The 22,153-nt window shown below is 40.1% G+C and overlaps 1 long non-coding RNA gene across 1 annotated transcript; it reads left to right on the top strand.

Annotated features, from left to right (window-relative positions):
* Nucleotides 1-1,124: 1,124 nt before the first annotated feature.
* LOC126875535 (uncharacterized) lies at nt 1,125-4,893 on the top strand. The gene is made up of 2 exons (XR_007693537.1): nt 1,125-1,234; nt 3,197-4,893. It is a non-coding gene; the product is annotated as an uncharacterized LOC126875535 (long non-coding RNA).
* The last annotated feature ends 17,260 nt before the right edge of the window (nt 4,894-22,153 follow it).

Genomic DNA, 22,153 nt, shown 5'->3' with positions numbered 1-22,153 from the left:
GCATTAACGCTAATTGATGGATTGTTTTTAATATTTACGCTTCGTTTCTCTTTCTACTCTTCTCCATCTTCTCTCATAGCGATGCCTGCTTCTTCATTTTGCTTGTTCTTTTCCTTCGTATAACGCTATCTCTGTCTTTCTTGCGTTACATATAGGGCAAACACTGCACGGTCCTATTCCCTGTATCTTTTTCCACAGTTGACCACGTTTTGTACGAGCACATAGATATTTCAGTATGTCATTCGTGTATATGTACGCTTGCACACCATTGTATACGTGCCAGCATGTACGTACTTACTCGTAGTAGGTATATACGCGTCTATCGTACGGAGCAGCACGAAGACACGTCGGCGACCAAGAGAGCTTGACGACGACGAGACGACGATGGCAGCGGCGACGAAGACAACGGAAAAGACGACGAAGACGACTACGACGACGTCGGAACAACACGATCATACGCGTATATAGCGGGAGAAGATCGGACGAGAGCGAGAAAGAGAGGGGAAAAAAGGAGAGAAGAGAAGCCTGTGAGATAGCCGTGCAGCCGACACATACGGTAGTCGCAGATCGGCGAGGCAGACAAGGGACTCGAGCAAGCAAAATGGAGGGCAGGCGAGCGTGGAATATAAAAGGAGGAACGTGAATTCATATCTCGTCCGGGGGATCTCGCTGCTTTGCTGCTGAGAGACTGTTTTCGCGGGACAGAGAGAAAGCGACCAAACGATGAACAGAGATACGTTGATGGAGAAGGGTGAGTAGGGTGAAAGAGAAAGAAGGATTGAAGAGCCGAGAGGCAAGGAAAGACTGCGAGAAGGAGAATGAGAGACTCGAGAACAGCCGGCCGTGGTTGCTATCGTATCTGTCACGAGTGCAACGATGACGTTTGAATATCCCGTCGATAGAGAAACAGAGAAGGAACATGGTTATCGTATAAGCGGGACGAAAACGACGATCTGTTCGTAACGAGTGGAACGAGGATAGAGGATACAGTCCGCGTGGAGTAGCCGTCGAAACGCCGGGAGAATCGACCAATGAGCGCGCGGCTCCGACCAATCGGGTGGCGAGTTACGAATCCGCGCTTGACTACTACGTAGTCTCATCTCTCACCCGGGCCAGTCGTTCCCGAACCACGTAAGGAGGTAGTCTCTTTTGTCTCGTGGAGCTGTGAATACACGATGCGTATACACAATGGTCCCTGCTAAGGATACCGCCGTGTACTCTGCCGTGTAGGCAGGTGAGAAAGTACGAAGAAAGAGGAAGAGAGTAAGAGAGCTGGGTACAAAATTCCCCGAGTATTCAGCGGTATTACCATGGATATAACGTGTGGTTTTTCGACTAGGTTTTTAGAGAGCGTTCCACGCCACGATGATAAAACCGTGCACAGATTAGTTCCGATTCTCTGGCATCGCGCGGCTGTTTGTACCGAGTGTAAAATTATTCGTTGACCTCTCTATCCCGACTCGCTTTTATTTTTCGAAACACTTCGTTAGTGTTTTATTTCGTATTCAGATTCTTCGGTTCTCTTTTAGCCTTTATTTACTTTAACTTCTTTTCCCAGCTTTAAGGAATTGTTCTTTTTTTAGACTGTTGGATCTAAGGTCGATTTTAACGCGGTTATTAGCACGATCGATAAGTTTTTCTTGGAACACGATCGTTCGAAATAACATGAGCTTTATATTTCCTCCGCCTATGGCATTACGTTCGTAATTGATCGGACAATGGCGAATTGTAATTTCGTCAGTCTTATGTGTTTGCTCTTCGACTTAACAGCTTTATCCTCGGATGACGAATGCGTCCATTAGTACGGTTGCGTTTCTAAAAACGTAGAACGCCAGGAAAAATTTATTCACAGTTTATTGAGGCCTCGTTAATTAAAACACGTGTCCCCTTTTTTCGTTAGCGTGAATTTCGGCACTCAGTTACCACCATTTGTCTGCTCCATGTTGTTCCAGCAGCTGTTTATTTTTGCTACACTTGTGGATATCTTTAGGAAACATAGGATATAATGCTCAACTGTTTGAACGAAAATATCAAATTCCTTGAGGCGTCGTCCCATGAAAAAATCTTATTTGCAAATCCTATATAAAAAAAGACTCTTTCATTCCAAGTTATTTGTAATACAACATTTTTTTAGTAAATAAAAATATTTGTCTGTGGCGAAATAGGATCACTGTGAGGAGAGTAAAAGATAAAATAATATCCATCCGGCTAGCAGACCTGATCTGATCAGATATCGTAATTATCTGAAACGCAAATTGCTAAGAAATTCTTAATCTGTAGACTCGTGGCTATCGTCTGAACGAGAGTAATAAAAAAAACGTTAAGAGATAGAAAAATAGCAGCAGGATTTCCAAAAAATTTTTTTGCAGCAAAAGGAAATTTGTAGTCGATCAGAATGTTGGTTATAACAAAAAAAAAAAATTAAATTACCTAAAATACACAAAATTGTATAGTTTACGAGTCATATAACCTTCTCACTGCTTATCCTAATTAATACTAATCCATTCAAGTAAGAACTAATTCGATCCGATCGATTAATTTATTAATCGATTGATTAATTTAATTCTTAACAAACTACAACATGTACTTCATCTAGTATTTCACATTATAAGACACGAACGGCATAAAATGCGCTATAAACATGAAATAATAAATTACATCTGCACGACGAATCCCAAAATTTCTATTGCCCCAAGCAAACAAAAAAAAATAGACAAAAATAACGAAAGAGAAAGTTGCTCCAATGAAAAATTAAGAAAAGAAAGACCCCTGCGACAAAGCAGCACAACGAGTGCCGAATATCGTGGCCCTGCAGAAAGCGAAATCACCTTCGAATCCAACGCGATTTCATTAGCGGCAGTTTGCAGCGATGTTCACGCAAGCCGATTGATACGGAGCATCCGGTCGGATCGGCGTTCTCGACGATCCGATTAAATTCACGCGAGTAGACGGTTCGTTCGCGCGTCCGCCCGTGAGAAACACGCTTCGCCCCCTTAACGATCATGCTAAACCCAGCGTTGGTCTATTTGTTGCGCCGGCGTCGAAACGGAAGACGCTCGTGTAAACGTGGTATAATCGGTATTAGACGCGTGTTCGAATCGCCTTTGCTTCGTGTATACGTATCCGTATTCGATCGTTTCGTCCGTTGCGATATTCTCGGTGGCGACTTTCGATTCTCACGTGTTACGTGTTACAGAATCTGCAGATCGAAGCAACGGCGGACCGCACGGCAGAATGCCTCTCGGATATCCTCGTATAGGCGTCACGGGTATAGCAATCGCGTGGCTTACAAGGCAAGCCTAACGAGCGTTTCTAAGAGCCTTCGTCGGAGAGATGTTTTCTCAAGGTACGGAGAATTAGCGTACTTAAACCGTTTACGGGCAGATTACGGCCGACTACCGTGCTCCGTGCCTCGGAAGATTTCCAAAGCGAAACGTACGTTACGGTCTCTAATCGGTGGATTTTTTTTTCTGCATAGGTGGTGTAGTGTTGCGAAGGATTTTGATTTTTTTCTTCTTTTTTATTTTTTTTTTTTACGATTGTCGAATCTTAGACTATCGTTGCGCGGTGTCTTCATATTTGGAAAATTCCATTACAGTTCTTGACCTTTTCTTGAATTAACATGTGACGTTTGGACTTTTCGACGACTGTTGCGCGACGTTTCGATCTTTGACACATTGTCGCGAATTTTTCGAGAATAATTGGAAGACGAAAGTTTGAACGCGTTTCGTCTTACGAACGATCGCCGGTGAATTTATTTAGAACGATCGCTAATTGCTATATGTCGATCGTTAATCCTCTTGTGTAAGAAGAGACGAAAGTCTCCGATGAACCGGAAGTTTTATCTCGGAACAAAGGGAAAATCTAGTTGCGAAAGGTTAAGAAGAGATCCGTTTGAAGATTAAAAGCAGTTTCTTCTTCCCAAGATAAGAAGCAGAGGCGAGCAGAGCTGATGGCTGCAACGTTATCACCGTAATGGACGGCTGTCCCACAAAAGTTTAACATCAACAGATACCACCAAGACAAGCAGACTTTCGTTTGTGATTTGCAAGAATCACGGTCGCAAAAATATGAGCGTACTGACCGCAAACTAGAACCTGAGCACTCCATTTGCAAATATTCCTCGGGTTCTTGGAAGCTTCCAAAGGCTCTTAAAAAGAAACGACCACAGTAGGGCAAGACGCTTTGCAAAGTGCTTGTTCTTCGTCCTGGATTAAATCTAAAAAATTAAAAAATAGCCTATATAGCAAAATGTGTTTAAGAATATTTTTATAATAGCCGGTGTAAGTACTTGCATTTAGTACACACTGATATACATAAATATTATAGAATATTGGGTTGGCAACTAAGTGATTGCGGATTTTGTCATTAGGCGGTATTGACAAATCCCGCAATCACTTAGTTGCCAGCTCAATATATTTGTAGAAATTACTGTTTTCCAGTGAATGGTTTTTACTTGGGGCAGTAAACATTAAAAAATATTTGAACTGAAATTATATTGATTTGCAGCTTGTCCAGAACAATTTAAGCACGAAGCGTTTTACAGTTGAATTTCGAAATTTTTTATCGCAATATTCTCGGCACAGTAACGAGGTTCATTGGTGAAAAATCAATTTAATATCCCCGGCTATATGTGTGTTTGTACATTGAAAAAGTTGTTACGATTCTTTCATAGGAATTTTACGACCCATTAAAATCGTATAACTTTCCGGCAACTACTTAAAAAGCTACCACTTATTCGTAAATATTGCTGTTATTTTTAGAGGCAATCAAATCTTCGCAAAAACACAGACAAAAATATTGCCTAATTAAAATTAGAATTTATTTTAATCCCCAATTTATATCCATGTTATCCCGTTTTTCGAACGAGAAAAAAAGAAAAAAGAAGAAAAACGTCTAGCTATTTTCTTGTAAATTGATAAAAAAGATTATACGAGATAGCGATATTTAATAACTCGTAACAATCAAACGTCCGGATTAAATTCTGCACGAAAAAGCTGTTTGCAATGATAATTTAAATGCAAACGTTCGGCGTTAATCGGCGTATCCTCGTGTCTCGTTTCGAAACTGTGAAATCAATATAATTGACGTGTTTGCGCCTTCGAGCACGTCGTTTTAGACATTGTATGTATTGTTATAGGCCGTTTGGCTCTTCCATCTGCCTTTTCTAAACACGTCATCGATGACTTTGAGAAACTGAAACAGAAAAGAGAAACGATCTTGAGCAACGACGTGAAATCGTCGAATTTATTTAGCCGCGCTTCCTATAGTATGTTATTCCACTCTGTTATTCTTATTCCATCGAAACCCTTGCGTGTGACAAATTGCGAATATGCCTGACGCTTTTGGAACGCAGCCACGTTAGAGCTACGTCGTTCATATGTCTTCTTATAAAACGCGTGTTTCTCGTCATGAGACTCTTGCATTGCTACTTGTGCATTACATCGAATGCATTTTGCACGGTTGAATTGTTGTATTTCAGGAAACTCTATTAACGTGTTATAATATATCGTAACATTGCAATTGTGAAAGCGAGTTCGATGGATTTGCTTAATTCTTTAATTTATTATTTTTAATTCTTTTTTTCTGTTACTGGTTGTTCTTTAGATTTGACAATTTTGTTTTTTTTTTCCTAATCGTGGGATATTCTTTTGTTAATGAGTTGATATATGGTTAACAGATTCGTGGAAGCTTAGATTTATATATATTATTTTTATATAATATGTTAAAGAATATTTATTGTTACTTATTTGAGAACAATTTATTTTTAATTCTTATTTTCTGTTACTATTTCTTCTTTAGATTTCACAATTTTGTTCTTTTTTCCTAATCGTGGGATATTCTTTTGTTAATGAGTTGAAATATGGTTAACAGATTCGTGAAAGCTTAGATTTATATATATTATTTTTATATAATATGTTAAAGAATATTTATTGTTATTTATTTGAGAACAATTTATTTTTAATTCTTATTTTCTGTTACTATTTCTTCTTTAGATTTCACAATTTTGTTCTTTTTTCCTAATCGTGGGATATTCTTTTGTTAATGAGTTGAAATATGGTTAACAGATTCCAGGAAGCTTAGATTTATATATATTATTTTTATATAGTATGTTAAAGAATATTTATTGTTACTTATTTGAGAATAATTTATTTTTAATTCTTATTTTCTGTTACTATTTCTTCTTTAGATTTCACAATTTTGTTCTTTTTTCCTAATCGTGGGATATTCTTTTGTTAATGAGTTGAAATATGGTTAACAGATTCGTGGAAGCTTAGATTTATATATATTATTTTTATATAATATGTTAAAGAATATTTATTGTTATTTATTTGAGAACAATTTATTTTTAATTCTTATTTTCTGTTACCATTTCTTCTTTAGATTTGACAATTTTGTTCTTTTTTCCTTATCGTGGAATATTCTTTTGTTAATGAGTTGAAATATGGTTAACAGATTCGTGGAAGCTTAGATTTATATATATTATTTTTATATAATATGTTAAAGAATATTTATTGTTATTTATTTGAGAACAATTTATTTTTAATTCTTATTTTCTGTTACTATTTCTTCTTTAGATTTTACAATTTTGTTCTTTTTCCCTAATCGTGGGATATTCTTTTGTTAATGAGTTGAAATATGGTTAACAGATTCGTGGAAGCTTAGATTTATATATATTATTTTTATATAGTATGTTAAAGAATATTTATTGTTATTTATTTGAGAACAATTTATTTTTAACTCTTATTTTCTATTACTATTTCTTCTTTAGATTTTACAATTTTGTTCTTTTTTCCTAATCGTGGAATATTCTTTTGTTAATGAGTTAAAATGTGGTTTACAGATTCCAGGAAGCTTAAATTTATATACAGGGTGGTTGGTAACTGGTGGTACAAACGGAAAGGGGGTGATTCTACGCGAAAAAAGAAGTCGAAAATATAGAATAAAAATTTTTCGTTTGAGGCTTTGTTTTCGAGAAAATCGACTTCGAATTTTCGCTCGGTACGCATGCGGTACGTTATAACGGATCTCCCTGTAGACCGTTGTCTCGATGGAAAGATTTAAAAAAAAAAGAAAAAAAAATTTTTATTCTATATTTTCGACTTCTTTTTTCGCGTAGAACCACCCCTTTCCGCTTGTACCACCAGTTACCAACCACCCTGTATATCATTCTTATATAGTATGCTAAAGAACATAATTATTAAGAATATCATTAGGTGTAACATACCAATTTGCTTGAAGCTTTATTTAGAACATACATACACGAAGTCTCGCTTATTTCGTGTTAAATTCCCTTTATATTTAGTCAATTTTAATTATAGAAATATTGCAGTGCGTTAGAATCGCGTTAATTAAACGCCAAATGAATTAATTTGACAGGAGTTATTTTCATCACTTGGAATTGACTCAAAACGACAAACTCTAAGCTACAAATACACCCTTTGGCCAAGATACTAGAAACATCATCGATCAAGCGTTTATTAAGCATTGACTAAGCAATGACTCATTCTCTAATGATAGTAAATTTACTCTTTCCTTTTCATACTCCACTCAATGTTACATTTCCACGGTAAGGTCGATTCGTACTTTAACTTCCAAGAAGGTACCATAAAGTTTAATCAAACTACCACCAATATTATCTGCATTTCAGTTTTATTCATTATACATCACTACAATATGTACAGATTATTAAGTAACAAATAGAAACAATTTAAGTTAATGTTTACATTTTTGCATCAACCAGCCGTATTTAGCCAAATTCTTCATTGATACCTGCTTCTATTGTACCTATTCTCTTATTATTTTTATCTCCACGAAAGCTAAACTCAAAAGACAAAGTTGCTCGAGTTTTCCTTAATTCAGTTTTATCAAATAAAACTAAGTTTTGTCAACACTAAACCTACCAGCGCTGGTCAAATTGGCCGTTTTTGAACCTCTACGCAAATTTAACACTTTGACCGCCATCCAGCCAAAAAATTCTACCAAATGTCCAAATTGGGACAAATTGTGAATGTAAACAACTAAATAAAAAAAAACCTTACTGCCACGCCGAAAACACATTTTTTGCTCAAGACGCCACGGGAGTATTTTTATTATCCAAAGCATATAATGGCAAAATAATAATAAATCGATGATGTAAGGCAACATTCTTTCCCAATGGACCGTTTATCTTATTGGCGGTCACGGGTGACCACCGTGGCGCCTTGCAAACAGTTGATAGCGACATATTATAACAAGGCTTCGTTTATTTCAACAAACCATCCGCATTCGTTATATCGTCGTAAGCAAAACGTGCAGAATATATTGTCGAAACGTGTAAAAGATATTAGTAAACAGTATTTGCTTATTCTATATATAATAGTAAGGTATGTGCACACTTCTAACTTCAATTATATGATTATAATGTGATTATAATATGATTATAAAACAGCATTCACGATTTTCTAAGCCGTGTTTATAATAATATTCGTAGATTACCCCTCAAAGATATGGATGCAAACACAGTGCACCGTTAGATGCAAGATTTGTTCTCATTTTTTTTATTGATATTCCAATAAAAATGTTTAATTGTTCAATGGGGCACTTTTTATTTCAATGTATCTTCTATTTATCGGTTATATTGAAAATGCTATAATTTTTACAATTGTAAGAAGTTCAAGCGCTCCGGTTACCAATGACCATCGTGGCAGTCAAAGTGTTAGCTATATTTAAACGTTATCATATCGCTTTATAATTTCTGATCTTTCCTAAAACATGCATACAATATATTTTTTGATATTTACTTTTTCTTTGCTTGTTTCTTTTCTAAAAAAAAAAAAAAAATGGTAAAACTCTTGAAGTAACTGCAATCGGTACAAAGAAAAGGCTATCTCAAGATCAGATGACAAAGAAAATTAGTAATAATAAATAATAACAGCTGTTACGCCCGTAACCTTGTCATAAACCATAATCCATCTCTCGATCAAGATGACTATCACTTGTCAAGATATATCGATTCAGGCCCATAATAATCCTAAGGAACTGCCATAAAATTTAGCATTGTCTTTACGGTCCATTGTTACAAACATTTTAAACCTCGAGAAGTTTCTTAGGGTTATTGCTCATTGCGATAAAACATGGGAAAAGCGGATTTTTCCCAACTCCACCTTCGAGTAACCGTTGATGGAGAATGGCAAATACTCATCAATATTTTCGTACAAATATCGCCGTCACAGACCATATTCTTATTTCCTATTGCCCTTTCGATTAGAATCTCAGTTCGTTAGTCAATCAGTTGACATCTAAACTTGTCATCTCTAAAATTCAGACAGAAAGCATTTCAGGGCGTTTTGTGTAAAATGGTTATGAAAGGAAAAGTAAAGCATATCAAATTTTTCTTTTATTTATTTATTCAAATTTTACAATTTGTCCAGTAGGACATTTGGTAAAATATTATACATTTGGTAAAATACTAATATAACATGTGGGTGGCTACCCCCAGCGGGGTACCATCATCGTGTGTATCAAATTTGACAATAATTTTGTATTCCGTACATGGTATTATTCTGTGATAAATATTTACCCTAGAAATGTCAAGACTTTTCAAAAAAAAAATGACAGACATAGAAGAAGACTGTTCAGTGTGCGATGAACAAAAAACTTCAGCAACTGAAAACAGCATGGAAACACATGAAATGCTATTTGCAACCGAACCAGAGTTGAATATTATAAATAAGCGTTTACGTAAGGGCAAAAAATTATCGTTGACAGCAGAGAGTGAAACTGGGCCCGATGGAACAGTTTGAAAAGAAATAGATGCAAGTCCCAAACCTGGCAGGACATCGGTTCATAATATTTTTAGGGATGTGCTAAACGACATATAATGAAAGGATAAGTAAACACGGCATTTTATCTTATCATTGATCACCGTATAATAGATCATATAATAAAATGTACGGAAAAAGAAACATTTAGAGTATTGGGGACTAAAAAGGAGCTAGATGCAACAAAACAAGATACATTTATTGCTCTGTTATATTCCCGCGATGTATATCAGGCAAAAAATTTAGATGCCTCATATTTGTGGAATAAAATTTGGAGACCTGCGTTTTTTTCAAAAACAATGAGCAGGAATGACTTTGTTGAAATTATGAGATTTATACAATTTTTTTTTTATTATTTATTAAAATTACAATCAATTCTCGCGTTGAGAATTTTCAGTAATTTTTCTGGCGTGGCGCAGTAACATGGCCAATTATTTATAATAAGTTAATACTTGTTATAGGTGAGTATAATTTGTACGTAAGTATTGTAAATAAGTAGATGTTACTTAATTTATACAATTTGATAAGAAAAGCGAAAGAAGCCAACGTTTACGAACCAATAAACTTTTTTTTCTTTTTTAATATTTATTAAAATTACGATCAATTCTCGCGTTGAGAATTTTCAGTAATTTTTCTGGCGTGGCGCAGTAACATGGCCAATTATTTATAATAAGTTAATACTTGTTATAGATGAGTATAATTTGTACGTAAGTATTATAAATAAGTAAATATTACTTAATTGAAATAATTAGTTGAATCTATCGTTTAGGTCTAGCGGGTAGTGTCTTTCCAGCCTGCGGAACCAATAAACTTGCAATGGCATCTACAGTATGGGGCCAATTTACAGAGAATTCACAAAATTGCTATAAACCTGGTGCATGCATTACTTTTGCATAAAAAATCGCGAGAAAAAACCATGCAATAAAACTATTAATAAATTCACAGATTCGTTACTACCAAAACTTGTCAAGTAAAGATTGCAAAGATTACAAAATTAGGAAAATTCGTTTAAGAAGCGGGAAATATGTATTCGGCAAACGTACATTTGATAATAAAATAATTTGTAAAAAATGCAGCGAAGTTGAATAAGATATATCTCTATATAAATAAACGTGCAATTCTATTTAAGTCTATAATCGAAATTAAACAAAAGTAAATTTGGACGAAATTTTATGAAAGTTCATTTTATATACATTTACTTACAGATTAACCATTATCTAAGTTAAATCATAAAAACAATTACTTCTTTAATATACACTAAGAATAATATACACTAAGAATAGATATACACTAAGTGATTCGAAGATGGTATCCCACTGGGGGTAGCCATCCACATGCTATATTGCTATATCACTAAGCTATAATATTTTACCAAATGTCCTACTGGACAAATTGTAAAATGTAAATAAACAAATAAAAAAAAAAAAAAAAACCAAGTGTCGGTAGGTTTAGCGTTAAATCAACCACGGCCCAATTTACAGCTACATCACTTCCTTCCGGATATTTCTCACTCAACAAGAAGCTCTCTTAACGTCACAACCTTAGCGCATTCCCATCGAAAAGACACGGTTCCGCCCCGCGACACCGTTAGCCGCGTCGCGGATGGGGCCCGCGCGCGCGCTCGTGCTTATAAATTATCGGCGAGCCGGTATCGGCGCAACGAGCGTGTATTATCTCGGGGCAAACACTGGTCGGAGGCTCTCTGGACCGCGTTTCCATCGACGCGGTCCGGTTTTATCAATCGCGCCGACGACCACGACATCAAATTATTCTGTTTATCGAACGAAAACGCTCTCTCAACAGGCGTGCTCGATACGTCGTTTATCTGCTCCGCCTCGTCGTATTTCTGCCTACGGCTGTATCTTCCTCCCTTTTCTTACCTATCTTTCTCCCTCTTCTTCCTCTTCTGCTTCCATCGCTTCTACCGTGTTCGTCTTTCGCTACTTAGTCTTTTCTTTTTTCTTTTTTTTTCTTTCTTTTCTTTCCTTGGTCCCCGGTTCTCGTCGCTACTTGTTCCTTTTTTCCTTTCTTGGCCCTCGTCGCCGGTTGGTACCGATTCTGGTTGGCGATTTTCGACGTTGCTCGTCCGGTCCATCGCTTGACAAAATGCACGGCGAGCAACTAACACGACAAAGGAACGGGGCAAAGGGGAAAAGAAGGAACATGGCGTGACAGAACGACACGAGCCGTCTTTCAGATACGTCCGAGCGATCACTGGCCTCGGACAAATTATTAATCCCGAAGTCTTGACCCCTTTCGCCTCTTAATCCGGATAAAGAGAGATATCTCGCGCGTTCGGGGACAAAAGGTCCAAGTGGTCTCGACGATCCCGCCTCTCTCCTTTTTGTCCATCTTTCTCTATCGTTTTTCTTTTTTACCTTCCCTTTCTTAACTCGTCCTCTGTTCAAGAGACTCGACTTTCCGTCTTTCTTTCCCCTCTGTCGCCGGCCTTCATCTCGCTCGCGCGAACACATTTCTTTCCGGCCCTTGTTTTTCTCTTCCCTTGATCCTTTCTCTTGTCGTTCCTTTTAGACCGTTCTCCGTGACGACGAGATAGTGCGTCGCGTTTATCTGCCGCGACTTATATTAGCTTTTTAGGTATCGCAAAGATCCGGAGCACCAGGAAATTCTTGTTTCACCGTTTGCAGATTTTCTCTTGCGTCTGTCGCCCTCTCGCCGTCGCAGCTTTGCTTCCGTACTTGTTCGCTCCGATTCTATGTGAAATTGCCGTGGAAGAACTAGACTCTCGGCGAAACGAAAATCCGGAAAGACGCTTTTTAGCTACGTTGCGAACGATCGGTAGACGCATTCGCCGAAATAAAAGCAAGTTGTATCGCAGCTCGGTGAATGTTAGTCGACGAATATTCCGTGTATCTGTTGGTTGCAATTATTCAGAATTTCGAGGATTTTTGTCTGAAGTCAGCTCTTGAGAATGTTAAAAAACACGCAATTTTCATGCATTTCATTTCACATCCATAGATCGATTTCTATCGTTTGTAATTCTGGAGTATTTTTGTTATCTTAAACAGGGAGCACTGTGTTGGTCGATTTTTAAAAACTGTTACAGATATATACGACTCTAATCTATCGTATAATATTCAGAGATTTATAAATTGCCGAATAATATTTATAGATTTCTATAAACTGCTATAGCCTACACCTACATACAGTACCTAGAACGTCGAGATCTATTAAATTCTTCGTTTCTATTTAATTTCGCTAATAGTGGTCATCATGGTTCCAAGAAACGTATCGAGTCACACGGTCAAATTAATCGTGAGAAATCCAAAGCCCATCATCCGAATGAAACAACTCTGCAAACAATCAAAGAGACCAAACAAACTTCGCCGCATCGATCGTCGAATCCATCAAATCTCCCGCAAGCAGCTGGCAACATCCGCAAACGCGAAACATCAGATCCGCCGAAACTATCTGGCGCAAAAGGAGAAACATGCAACAAGAGAGGGGAAACAGGCGAGCAAGAAAGCAAATAGAAAATCAGGAAACCAGTAACTGAAAAAACTAATACTATAGTGAAACAGGCGAAAATAAGATGAGTAGAAGTTTTTTTTTTTTATTATTTATTTATTTACATTTTACAATTTGTCCAGTAGGACATTTGGTAAAATATTATAGCTTAGTGATATAGCAATATAGCATGTGGATGGCTACCCCCAGTGGGATACCATCTTCGAATTTGATTGATTTATTTGTTTAGTGTGGTGAGTGTTTGTATGTTAGGTTACGTTCTTTGTGAGATCTGTTGGGTGTTTCCTTTTTAATCTTCTTTTTATGTTTGATGCACCGACCGTTTCCGCTGCCAGCCGGTTCGGCTGCGTTGCTATTCTTTCTCTGTACCTTCTTGCACTTCTGTTAATCTCTTCCTTGATCGTTGGTATTCGCAGGTCTTTCCGAATGTCCTCGTTTCTAACGTACCATCGCGCGTTTGCTATTGTTCTGAGTATTTCAGATTGCATTGCCTCTATTTTGGTTATATGGCTCATTGCTGCTGTTCCCCATAGTGCTATTCCGTATGTCCAGATTGGTTTTATGACCATTTTATATATTTTTAGTTTGTTTTCTATGCTTAGTTTGGATTTTCGACTTGTTAGCCAGTACATTTGTCTCCTCTTGCCATCTGTACTTTGTCTATCGAGTAGAAGTTAGAACGGGAAACGAAGAGAGATTCGTCTCTTAATTAAGTCGTCTCTTTTCTTCCTGTTTCCTCGAGTCCGGCATCGCGTCCCGTTTATCCGCTACAAATTCAGCCGCTACCGTTCGCCTGAATCTAATCGTCAAGATACATCGGGAAGCTACGTGTAGTAGCTTGTTCACGGATTGTTTCGTTCCCTGGTTTCTCGGTCTCCCTGTGGGAGTAGTAGCGGGAATCGTAGAGAAAGACCGATAGCTACGCTTGTGCACGGTGTTCCCGTGAAGGAAACGAAGGAGGAGCGTTGTTTGGATGGGAAACAAACGGCGGAGGACGTTCCATGGAGAAGGAATAAGGGGAAGGAGCACGATCCACGTTGATTAGAGGGGAGCAGCGAGCGATTAGAACTTAACCCGACAGACCAGAGATAGAAAAATCTGGTATTTAATTAAGCTCCTTCCTTCCGTATCTGTGTCCGGCTTGTCTTTCATTCACTTTGTACGTCTACGTGTGTATGTATGTTTGTCTATGTTTGTAATACGTGTGTGTACGCAAGATGTACACTGTACGCATCTATTATACGTATAAGGTGATTCAGAATCGAAGAAGTGATGCCTTTTGTTAATTCTTATTTATCGTCTTATCGTTTATTTCATAATTCTTTTATAATTCTTGCCTTAGGCTTGTTTAAGAGGCTCTCCGACTTACGTCATATTTACATTTACGTAAAAGAGTTCTAAACTCTTATCCTAGTAATTACTTGAGTCAATACGTTTCATCATTGCCTTGGGTATTGATACTTTCTATTAATTTGAGTAAACCGACAAAAACCGGCTTAAGATCGAACAAAAATCAAATTACTTGTTCAGATGCTGTGCTTAATTCTGCTACGAACTGCTCGAACTTTTTTATGTTTTGATCTTGCTCTCGTTATACGATAGAAAACAAAAAGGATTTCTAAGGTTTTAAAAATATGTTTCGCATAAAATTGAAACGAGAAATCACGCAAACGTTGATTTCTTTCATATTCTGTCCAAATTGTCTGTACGTGCGCGCACGCGCGTGTTTGTGTAAAGGTACTTTTAACGTATTTTTTAACGATGGAAAAATATAATTGGTTTGAAAATGACCGAAAAAGCGTAACAGAGTTGATTGGTATTCGCAGTAAATAAACTTTTGCCCTTTTCAATGTTCAAAAACCCGTATCTTTTTTCTCTTTAAATAAACACAATGTAAATATCGGAGCTTTGCCTCTTTATTAGAACAAATCCTTCAATTCGTAGATTACGGTGCTGTGCTTCTGTAAACGCTGCTGTGGTTATCTAAGAGACCCATCGCAAGAAATTCTGAAACACCCTGTACGTACTGCACGCTCACGCGACCACTGTGTCGCAGCGTCTCGAATTTTCCTTAATGCGACGAACGCCATGCTATCGGCTCGTGTTAATTGCTGAAACGCCAACCGATCGTTAATCGCCTCGTCTCGCATCTCCAGCCCAGCCGAGAAGATAATTGAGCGTTTTGAGAAACGAGCCGATCGAGAACACGACAAGAGACGGAGCTATCCGCCGCGAAGCGCGTTGAAACGGCCGCTTCATTTAAATGAAGCTTTTCTTTTCTCCGCTTTTTCTCTTCTTTTTAAATACGCCTTTTTTAAATACTAAGAAGTCAGTCATGAGCGAGCAGGCCGATAACTACAACGCCGGCGAGCAATTTCGATCTTCGATCTTTGTCTTGTTTGCCGGAGAGACGTGCTTCCTCTCTCTCTCTCTCTCTCTCTCTCTCTCTCTCTCTCTCTCTCTCTTATAAGAGCATTCTCAAAACGAGAGAGCCTGATGGCTGCGCGATTAAGCTCGTAAACGTGGCGAAATTAATCGACTGCGCGTCAATTCTCGAACCACCTTGGATTCTTCTCATCTCTTCTGCTCTTAACGTCCCCTCCTCCCTCTCTTTCCATAATACTCTTTCCATCTTTCGTTCGATCGAGCCAACCTCGAGCCAGATAAGATTCAACGCGTTTCGGTGATTAACAACACCGAGTTCGCCGTGTTAATGTACGATCGTACGAGGATCATTACACGCTGAGAGGTCCGAGCGACATATATAGCCAGACTGCTAGAATCTTGTGTGTGTGTGTATGGGCTTGGTAGAAGCGTGTGTAGCACTCCTTCGCACTAGGACACGCAGAACCATGTCATTATATTAGCTTAGCCGATTCCGGTAAGTCGGGCTGCGCGTTCAAAGAGCTCGGGTACGGGATCGCGTAGACCGGTGATTATGGATGACTGTCAGATTCATAAATCGACTTAAATCCGATCTCGGCTTCTGCGTGAATTTAACTATCCTCGCGCTGACTACTCAAGTCTATCCCTTTGCTACTATAATTCCTTTTCCGTCCATTCTTCTTCCTTCTATTTTTTGCTGCTCTAGCGTTTCTTTTAATCTTTCATCTTCTTGGAATTTTGCTTGTAATTATTATATTTGTGATAATTGTCTCTCTTCTACTGTATAATTCGCGATTAATTTCCCTCATTTCCGTTAGCTCAACGAGAATGAGCGAGATTTTGATTAGTGAGAAATGTACATTTTTGTGTATGAATCTTTGGCTGAGAGCCAACTATAGACTACACCGGTATAGTAGAATGCCAGATTGTAGAAATATAAAATATTTTACACTTTGTTGAATTCTTCCAATATTTGTTTAACAATTACGTAAAATTTTACAATGTGGAAAGTACTGGTCTTTATATGCGAAATACAAGTATATAATTCATATAATTCAATATCGTTTGGAAAATACTAAGTCAACAGGTTTCTTCGCTGCTGAGAGGTAGATGAGTGAGGTTTTCATAGCGGCGAGTAATCGTATTAGACACGCGTTTCTCTCGTATGGCACGCTTCTTCAAATAACTTTTGTTCGTCGTTATTATCGTATTTCTTTGTTCGCTTTTGAAGAAAAATTCTGCCGTACATATACTTATTAGTTGCTTCTATCTAATAATACAATAAGCGAATGATCGATTTTTACAAGGTTGAAATATAGACGGGATCCCTGAAGAATACTCCTGGAGGCTAATTTTAAAACACTTCCACAGCAACGTATCAAAAGGCACTTCGTTCATAATTAATTAATTAGTTACGTACTTTTATATTTTTCAAATTATCTTTCTTATCATTTCCTTCATCGGTGAATATATTTCGATCAAATTCAGGTATCATTCGTTGTTCAATTACCATTCCATGTAACGGTACATCGTTTAATCTATGCTTAACTCACATTTCACCGGACGTACGCACGGATATCCAGTAACTGTGCGAAGATTACAATTATTTAACTATAGAAATTAAGCCTAGTGCTATCCCATTCCGTTCCTAATCCGGCCATTTTCCCCGTGTCTTCTTCGATCCGGCAAATTCAGCTCTTTCCCTTTGTACAAGCATCTGGATCGAAAGCAATCCGAGCGACACATAGCGTGTTGCGAGCCAGCTTCCCGAGAGACGATTTCAATATCGGCGCTAATAGCGGCCAGATACGATAATCTCGGCCCAGTGGCCGTACTTAACGCTGACTTAACGCTAATCCCGGTCCCATGCCGATCCCGCAAACCTACGTTAGTATACTGGTGGCGTTATGTACATATGTACGCGTGTATCACGCCGAATAAGTGGATACCAGACGCGCAACGAACACAGCGAAACAGCTGATGTACAGAGGATGGAACACGATGAGAGAGAAGACAGGCGTTTGCGTCCGTACAACGCTTCGCACGTGTACACCACTGAATGAGGAAGAGAGAGAAAGCGAGGGTGGTGGAAGAAAAGGAACACGTCGAGTACGCCGAGAGGGTAGAAAGAGAGAGGAACAGGATGTGGGATTGCGTCGAATGTCGGCGCAGGAACGAGCCATTTGGCCATTTCGAGTTTAGTGACTGTTGCTAGTGCTGCTGGCGGTTGTTCATGGTTGCAGCCAGCAGCTTGTCTCGAGAGTAGTAGTCGTGGCGGTAGCACCAGCAGCAGCAACAGTACCTATGTTGCTGGTGGCGTTGCTGGCGCGCAATCCGCCGTCGAGACGATACTCGGCGCTCAGCCGGTCAGCCAACTTTCTGCTGGTTGCTAATAAACGCGCAGCTTCGCGGCTTCGGCTACTATGAACCTCTCTAGCTCTCTATCTATCTCTGTTGCTCGCTGTGAACACGTTTCCAGGGACGTATCAAGCGTCGCCTCTCTCCCCGACAGAGTGGAGAGGTTCTGGAATTTCGGCGCATGTGCTCGCGGCGTGATTAGAAAGGGGAATGACGCAGGCCAGGAACGCGCAATCTGGGAGGATATTAAAGGGGCATTAAACGGGATCTTGGCGAGCTCGTACCGAATCCCTGTGTTCGAGCGGCGAGCGACCTGGCATTCTTGTTTTATGGAATTTGTTTTGAAGTTGGAGATATTAGATAAGCTCTAAATCGCGTCTCGCGCTTGCCTGATGGCATTGTACGCTGTGTTTAGTGGTTGTTAAATGCCTGCAGTAAAAGAGGGATATTTGACTTGTAGGGAAAAGGAAAGTTGTATGTATATTGCTTAGAAGAGTTTTAGCGCGGGTCTGAACATTTCGTTTCAAACGAAATTCTCCGCACGTTCGTTTAAAACTTTCTTTTTAATTTTCCCTACGAACGTCAAAAGTTACTTTAAAGACCTATTTATACAATTCACTTGATCGAGATTACGATAGGCTGGCTACATGGACTGAAAAAATATTGTACGGAGGTGTTTGGACCGATATCAATCTAATTGAAGAATCTTATACGAAACCTTATCTTTAGACTAACTTTAGCCACCTAAACGACTAATTTTAACCACCTTTAATTATTCAAACTCAAGTACATCAGATACCAACGCAAACAACGTGAAACGAAGTAAATGACCAGAAATTACTCCGAAACATCGATCACAAAAGAACGCAACAATGTTAGCCGACTGTCTTCGTGAAAATATAGAACACCGTGAAACAACTTAGACGTTCGTATATTCGACCGAGGAATCGTTTCTCGCTGGAGCCGAACGAATTAATAGTCCGTCACGCATCGCGCGAAATAAACGGCGCCTGGGTGTATTACGTATTACGTAAAGCGCGACACGGTTTCCGGGGAGACTTCTGTTTGCACTTTATTACATCCATTCCTAATGTGATGTAACGATGATACGCGGGACGAAGCGTAAAGCACGGCTCTTGTCGCTTCGAGCGCTCCTATTCCGCTAGTTGGCTCCGCTAGATATACATAACATATACTCTGATCTCTGTCTATTCAGCACGAAAAGTCTGCGTATATATCTTAACCGCGACAAACGATCGGTCGATGTCTGTGTCGCGGTCGTGTCGTTACAATTCGCACGGAACACAGTTGGATTTATCGTATCGCGAAACGACTTTCGCCTGGCTCTCGTGATCTCTCCGTGATCTCTCCGTGATCTCTCTCGCGTTCGTTTCATTCAGGGCCGTGGCGAGAACGACGAGCAAAAAATTCGACTCCGAGGCCCTCGACCTCGCGTTACAACCTCTGCCGGCACGGAACCAGGGTTAACGCGTGAAATTGATATTGCATAGCGGCGTGGAAGGTACGCGGTGAGAAGCGAAGGACGAGAAGGGCCAGAAGAGCAGAGGAGAGGAGATTCGGTGAAAACCGGAGCGGGCTTCGGGAAGTTTGGCTAATTTTTTCTTTGCTGATCGAAAGGGACGAGCACTCCCCCCGGCGTGTCGATGATTTAAGGCCACTCCTCTCTGTCCTCTGAAAAGAAGGAGCCCGAAAGGGAAACGGCAGTGGCCCCTTTTGCTCGTGTTATTTACGACCGACTCTCGACAGACGTTTCCAGGATCGCTCTCACGTCGAAGGTCGGAAAGCCAGCAACAGACGAGACTGGGGGCTTCCATGGTTCTCGAGGACCTTGGCGTTTTTCCCCTCTGGCCTGTTCGAAACGCAAACACTTTCCTTCGGCCGCGACCGACTAATTTTAGTTTCATGATCGTTTCGACCGGCCCCGAACGGCATGCGTTCCGCTCCGGCCGCCCGTAAATCTTTCCCGTTGAGTGTGACCGTTAAACGGCACCTCCGATGTAATCTGTGGAAAGACGTAATTTGTCGCGGGGGAAAAGGCCCAGGATGCTCCGTTAAACGTTGCCCGAGGAAATTCTAAAGAGCATAGAAATTTTGTAGAAGAATTCGAGATATCTTAGGTACGGCGGCAAACGTCGGAATTTTGCTCGATAGTGGATGAACATAAATTTTGATCTCGTTTGATTTTTACTGTCTTCTTCTCTGCCTTTTAGTATCCATATTGAAATTTCCACGAGTTCTAAATGAATGTATACGTATACATATTCCTTTCGAAATTCGTTTCCAACTAATGTTCGTAACATCTGACGCTCGTCCCTTCGACGAACTACGTACTCACCGATAAAAAAAGGATCGGTTCGATATAAACCTGTCGGAACGACGCGCGTCGCTTCTCGGGTTCACCATCGACCGTGCAAGATATCTGCCCGTAGCCGAGGAAGGAACGGGCCGATTGCTACGGCCCTGGCTATATAAGCCATTACCGCGAAGCACAGACACTCGCCCGTCGCTCCTTCTTCGTTCGGCTATCTCCGTCTCTGTTCGGTGAACATTCGTGTCCTTGTCTTCGTTGCAACCGCGGTGTCGCGGACTCTGTCTCTCGGTCTCTCCCTCTCATCAGGCGGGGTGGCAGATAACATTGCTGCATGACACCACCGCTCTTGGTAGAACTACTCGAGCACCGAGAGTAGTAGATACCTACAGGCACACAACGAAGCTTCTCGTCTCGTCTCGCACGGCTCGCCGGCAGCACAGTCTCTCTCCATCGTTTTCTATGTGTGCGTCGTGCGCCATCGACGTTCACGAACACCTTAACGGAGCCGTGTCCGTGTGATAGTCACACAGAAAGACGGTTCCGAACAGCTCCGCAACGGGGAACGTCCATAACCGTGCGGCGTGGAGTAGCGCGCGCGGCGGCGGTGCAGTGCATTAGGACTGGGTTACGACAGTAAATTTTCACTACCGTGCGGAGTTCTAATGGCCGGGAATGCAGCTGGTTTCAGTGGCCTCCAGTTGCCGTCTTCGTCTTCCATTTTGCTCTTCCATCTTCCCTACCTCTCTGATTTCTCCTCTTGCTCGCGTCTCGCGCCATCTCTTGCTCGGCAAGCAGACGCGGCCCATGTGTACGTATTCACCGCATTGGTTTCCACGACGAAACGCGGAAATGGGAGTAAAGGAGATCGAGTAATATGTATGTAAGAGAGAGAGAGAGAGGAAGGGAGGGGATGAAAACGGGAGGGAAGATGGGAAAGCGTTGGAGGAGAAAGAGACGGAAGATACGGCGAGGAGTAAGTTGTTCGCGGTTCCTCCCTGTAGGAAATGTTCGACTTCGGCAAGATCCCTTTAATATCGTCGAAACAGCTCGCGACGTGTGCACCCAGCTTCCATGGCACCAAAGGAGTAAAGGGTGAACGTATGCACACGCGTGTGCGCGTTCGTGCGTGCACGCGGTGAAAGGGAAGAGCAATCAGACTGTCCGCTGCTCCGTCGTTCCATCTTCCTTCCGCCGTTTCCCTTCACTCATCCATCCTCCGGTGTGTACGTGTCTCTGCGGCATCCCGTTTCTTTTTCCTTCCTTTTTTATACCTTTTTCGTCCTTTGCTTACCGTGGTTTCACTAAATCAAGTTTCAGCTCGACAACAAGCAGTATCTCTGCCGTCTACTCTCGCGATTAGTTTGCCTGGCTTTCGTCCGAGTCTTGTTGGAGAATTCTCCCACGATAACGCGAGTAGAAAACGCTAATAGGGTATTCTGCTTTGGACAGCCCGATAGATCTGGGTTTTTGAATTCTTTTGACGATCAGAAGTTTGGAAACGCGGTTTTCAAAGCGTTTTCGGTCGAACTGAAAACATCGACAGTTGCATGAAAAAGTATATGATTTCTACGTGTACGTTTTAATTCCGTGCAAGCTTCGGATACGTTCTTTTTTATTAAGAGGATGGTTTTAATTGGCAACTCCAATATTCGTGTTCGATATTTTAAATGTCTTTCCTACATTTTTAATTCGCTAGTACGGATTCAAGTAATTCGAACAAATTATTCCGTTTAACAGAGTACGATAGAAACGATAATGATAATACATTTCTTAAGTAGCCTGAGTT

Source organism: Bombus huntii, chromosome 2 (assembly GCF_024542735.1).
Source record: "Bombus huntii isolate Logan2020A chromosome 2, iyBomHunt1.1, whole genome shotgun sequence".
NCBI classification, from domain to species: Eukaryota; Metazoa; Arthropoda; class Insecta; order Hymenoptera; family Apidae; genus Bombus; species Bombus huntii.
Note: the sequence above shows the minus strand (reverse complement) of the source record. Positions and strands in the feature narration are given on the sequence as shown.